Genomic DNA, 6,000 nt, shown 5'->3' on the forward strand with positions numbered 1-6,000 from the left:
AGAGGAGAGAGAGAGAGGAAAGAGAGAGGAGAGAGAGAGGAGAGAGAGAGGAAAGATAGAGGAAAGAGAGAGGAGAGAGAGACAGAGAGAGAGAGGAGAGAGAGAGAGGAAAGAGAGAGACAGAGAGAGAGAGAGAGAGAAAGAGAGTGCCTGCCTGTCTCCCTGTATTTGCATGCATGTGTATATGCTTGTCAAGCTCTGGGAACCAAGTGTGGTTCCCATCTCTCCCATGGCATGTGTCTGTCTGACTGTCAGTGAGTGAAGGAGTGCAAATGTCACCCATGTGTCTGATGGGAGGTCTATGGAGGAGGAGGAGGAGGAGGAGGAGGAGGAGGAGAGGATGATGAGGTTGAAGTTGAGGAAGCTGGAGTGGCAGTCCCAGGGCGGCCCAGTTGGCTGACTGGCTGGCGGTCTGGCTGACTGGCTGACTGGCTGGCTGACTGGCTGGCTGACTGGCTGGCTGGCGGTCTGGCAGCTGTGAGCCTGTTAACCAGGGTGAGTGAAGTAGCTGAGGCCAGAGAGGCAGGCGAAGACAGGGGAAGGTAGGTGGTCCAAGCCAATCAATAACCTGGATAATGAGAACTGAGGGGTGTCATTATGGTCGCCCTCGGGCGGAGAATGCCTCCTCGTCCATAAAGAGCACTGCCTTCTCCTCGGAACACAAACACACCTCATTAACCTTTAGAGCCAGCCAGTCACCGAGGATGCACTGCTTTCTTGTTTTCCCTCATAAGCAACATGGCTTTTTCCTCGTTTTAATGAAGAATGAAACATGTACAAATTCTCAACAAGCTCAAATAAAGCCCAGTGCTCATTTAGTATTAGTGTGTGTTCAAATACAGTGTGCTGTGGTTTAGGGAAAATGTCCACTTCATATATGGCAATAGGCTGCATTTAGAAAAGCAGCCCAATTCTGATCTTCTTTCCACTAATTGGGCCCCTGACTCTTTTTCAGAGCTGATCTAATTGATCAAAAGATACATTTCTGAAGAAAATATCAGAATTGGGCAGCCTGTGTAAACGCAGCCATACAGTGGAAATACAGAGTCCAGGGGCCTCATTTATCAATCATGCATAGGTACAAATCTGTGCATGGGATCATTTCCACGCAACGTGTGAGATGTATCAATATAAATGCCGGTTCAAATTCTAGTCGGAACTAGGAAACTCAGAAATGTCTGACTTGCTGATTCTTTGAACGCGGCACGTGTATAACAACAACCAGTTAGCGAGTCGAAATGTCCGAGTTTCCTAGTTCCGACTAGCACATCAACGCGGCAATACGCGTGCTTGAGAGTGTGCTTAAATGTATGCAGAGCCATGTCCATGCGTACACACAGTGCCAAGACGTGGAATAATGAAACTAACTTCTTGTCAAGCAAAATAAATTGTCAGAAATTGTGAGAGTAACAACTAAATCATTTTTCCATGTCATTGTATTTCCATTGTGAATTCATGCAACATATCTTGACAGGCATATCATTTGACGACCACAGTGCATTTTTTTACGATAATAATCCATATAAAGGACAGTAATGTTACACGTGTTAAAGTGAAACAATTGTTGAAATACTATAAAGACTGAGATAATGTGAAATCGAATGAGAGGCTGATCTTGCTCTGTTTGAAGATTTGGCATATGCTGAATATCGCAGAAAGCGTTTATGAGACAGGTGAACCTTTTTTTATGGGATAAATTACAGATTGGCTCATCAAATTTCATTTCCCAAAACGAATCTTATAGTATTTTTTGCAAGGACTTAAGGTCTACTTTAAAAAAGCAAACACTTGCCATTCCAGTGCAAATCCAAGTGCTATCCAGCCTGTTTTTTTTGGCAGCGGGAGCATCCCGATCGTTTTTGATGCAATCATCAGCAAAACGAACTGTTACATACAATTTCCATAAATCATCGCACAACAGGTTGAAGTCAAGAGGGGTTTCTTTGCCATCAATGGGTTCCCAAATACGAACGGAGCAATAGACGGCACCCACATCACCATAAAAGCACCCTCCCAAAACGAGTTCCACTATGTGAACAGAAAAGGTTTCCACTCTTAATGTGCAGGTGATAGGTTATGTGATCCGCAAAAGACCCTGCTGAATCAGGTGGCAAGCTGGCCAGGTGGTAGGCGCGTCACATTAATTCTGTAGAACATCAATGTTGGCCTATACGCCTACAGGAAGGAGCCGTTGAGGATGGATGGCTTATTGGTGAGTGTTCCCATTTGATGTATATTTGCCATTGCTATAGCAACTCATTGTCTTAATAGTCCTCTCTTTATAGCTGTTATTTACATTTTTTTTTATTTCCACATGATATTGATAAATGAGGCTCCAGGAATGTCTGATAAATCACACTTTTTCTATGCATATGAACATTGTAACTTCCGTTCCTAAACAGTACTTTAGAATAGTTTCTATGCAATATTGATAAATGAGTCACCAGGGATTTACACTAACAGAGGGAAGTAGAAGTGTGTTTTTCTAAATATCCTGTGAAAGCGAGGTATTTTGTCCTGGCAACTCAAAACTGGTGCTCATACAATTAACCCCTGCTCATATAGAGACAGGATTAGGTGTTACATAATGTGCACATGTACAGTACATGACAATAGAGACATATGTTTGAAGGCTTTTTTGTTGAGTTTAACAACTCTCCACTTCCCCAAGTCCAACATCCCTCATAGCCTAATCCCTTTCTAGCTCAACACCAGGCTGCACTTGAATAATTGTGGATTTGATTACTATAACAATAAGCACCAACTGAACAATCTCCCTCTTCAAAGTGTTAAAACCACATGTCAACGTCAGCATTACCATAAGGAATCATACAGGAATTTGTGCCACTCACAAATGTGCAGTTTTGTCAAACAACACAGTGCCACAGATGTCTCAAATTTTGAGGGAGTGTGCAATTGCCATGCAGGAATGCCCACCAGAGCTGTTGCCAGTTAATTTCATGTAACTTTTTCTACCATAAGCCGCCTCCAACGTCATTTTAGAGAATTTGGCAGTACGTCTGACCGGCCTCACAACTACAGACCACGTGTATAACATTGTGTGGGTGAGCGGTTTGCTGATTAACGTTAACGTTGTGAACAGAGTGCCCCATGGTGGAGCTGGGGTTATGGTTTGGGCAGGCATAAGCTACAGAAAACAAACTGCACAACTGCAGTTCATCGATGGCAATTTGAATGCGCAGAGATACCATGACGAGATCCTGAGGCCCATTGTCGTGCCATTCATCCGCCGCCATCACCTCATCCTGGAAGCTAAAAAAAAGTACTAGTTCTTCCATGGCCTGCATACTCACCAGACAACGTGTACAACAGGGTGTTCCAGTTCCCGCCAATATCCAGCAACTTTGCACAGGAGTGGGACAATATTCCACAGGCCACAATCAACAGTCTGATCAACTCGATGCGAAGAAGATGTGTCGTGCTGCATGTTGCAAATCGTGGTCACACCAAATACTGACTGGTTTTCTGGTCCACTCCCCTACCTTTTTTAAAAGTTATCTGTGAGCAACAGATCCATATCTGTATTCCCAGGCATGTGAAATCCATAGATTAGGGCCTAATTCATGTATTTGAATTGACTGATTTCCTTCTATGATCTGTAAGTCAGTAAAATCTTAGAAATTGTTGCATATTGCGTTTATATTTTTGTTCAGTATAATTATCCCATAACAGCTGGCCAGCTCTCAGGCTGCACCATTCTGGGTACACTCTGCCTCAGAGAGAGGTCCATGGACATTGGACATTACCTAGCACTGTAACAAGCCGAGTACAAGTACAAGGCCCGGGGTGCTAGGCATTCAGTACTATGCAGTCTATGTATGGGAATGATAACTGCTATTCACCATCCAATTCTAAAGAGCCAACAGGTACAGATTAATACAGTGAAGGCATTCATCCTTCTGGTATTCCAATGAGACAGCTCTGCCATTCACTATCCACTTCTAAAGAGCCAACAGGTACAGATTAATACAGTGAAGGCATTCATCCTTCTGGTATTCCAATGGGACAGCTCTGCCATTCACTATCCACTTCTAAAGAGCCAACAGGTACAGATTAATACAGTGAAGGCATTCATCCTTCTGGTATTCCAATGGGACAGCTCTGCCATTCACTATCCACTTCTAAAGAGCCAACAGGTACAGATTAATACAGTGAAGGCATTCATCCTTCTGGTATTCCAATGGGACAGCTCTGCCATTCACTTTCCACTTCTAAAGAGCCAACAGGTACAGATTAATAGAGTGAAGGCGTTCATCCTTCTGGTATTCCAATGGGACAGATCTCATGATGGCAGAATGAGAATGTGATGTGTGATAGGGACATTATATTCCCCCAATGACATTGGAAATTGGAGTTGTACAATTTATGTTACAGCCTGAGAACACAAGGTGTGTTTACCGATAGAGTTAGGCAGAAACGCATCGTAGGCCTTAGTGAGAATACTTTCATATTCATAAGCTGTTAATTATGCATAGCTCTGTAATGGAAGGAAACAGTTTACACTGAGTGTACAAAACATTAGGAACACCTTCCTAATATTGAGTTGCACCCCATGTTGACTCCAATGCTTCCCACAGTTGTGTCAAGTTGGCTGGATGAAACCGGTGCGCCTGGCACCCACTACCATACCCCGTTCAATGACACTTACATATTTTGGCTTGATCATTCACCCTCCGAATAGCACACATTCACAATCCATGTTTCAATTGTCTCAATGCTGAAAAATCCTTCCTTGGGGCCTCCCGAGTGGTGCAGCGGTCTAAGGCACTGCATCGCGGTGCTAGTGGCGTTGCTACAGACCCGCGTTCGATCCCAGGCTGTATCACAACCGGCCATGATCAGGAGTCCCATAGGGCGACTCACAATTGGCCCAGCGTCGTCCAAGTTATGGGAGTGTTTGGCCAAGGGGGTTTTACTTGGCTATTCGCGCTCTAGCGACTCCTTGTGGCGGGCCGGGCGCCTGCAGGCTGACCTCAGTTGTTAGTTGAACAGTGTTTCCTCCGACACATTGGTGCGGCTGACTTCAGGGTTAAGCGGGCGGGTGTTAAGAAGTGCGGTTTGGCGGGTAATGTTTCGGAGGACGCATTACTCGACCTCCCGTTGGAGAGTTGCAGCGACGAGACAAGGAAAAGGGGGTAAAATACAACAACAAAAAATCCTTCTTTAACCTGTCTCCTCCCCTTTATCTGCACTGATTGAAGTGGGTTTAACATGTGACATCAATAAAGGATCATAGCTTTCACCTGGTCAGTCTATGTCATGAAAGAGCAGGTGTTCCTAATGTTTTGTACACTCATTGTATATCTGTGTTTACAGAAGTTGTGTTGGTTGGCTGGTCGGAGATTTCTGGGGATGTCTGATTGATGTAGGCCTACTCCTTGTGTCGTGAACTTGATCATGAGGAAAATGTGCCTGCAGTAACCCTTATATGCTGTACAACTCTCTCAGCTGCGTCTACCATCAATGTTCTGATTCTCTCAATAACCTCTCTCAATAGCCTATCGCAGAACAAACTGCTTTTGCCTACAAGTCCAGCCTGAGGGTAGAGTCCCAAGTGGCATGGATACAAACCAGCACAGTCTTCCTCTTTTCTCACTTGAAGTTACAGAATGAAATGAGCCATCACTCATTTAGCAAAGTAGCTGCAAAATGTAGTCTTTCCACATTACAATGATGGACAACGATATGGTAGGTCCATAACATGCAGCATGATGGAGTCAATTGAACTACATAGCCCCTCTTGACATAGAGTAGCTCTTTCTGTGCTGTGTGTGCAGACTGCTCTGGCTATCCCTTAGTCACTGAGGAGGTCTAGGTAGGGGAATAGACAGAGATGAGAGAGGACAGTTTGCACAGATAACTATGACCAGACCAGCTGACTGATGACGCCCAATTTAAACATTCTCCACCCGATTAGCATCACCAGATGATTCATTCTGGCTACATTTAAAATGATTGATAATTTTCATAAATGAATGA

Source organism: Oncorhynchus mykiss, chromosome 1 (genome assembly GCF_013265735.2).
Source record: "Oncorhynchus mykiss isolate Arlee chromosome 1, USDA_OmykA_1.1, whole genome shotgun sequence".
NCBI classification, from domain to species: Eukaryota; Metazoa; Chordata; class Actinopteri; order Salmoniformes; family Salmonidae; genus Oncorhynchus; species Oncorhynchus mykiss.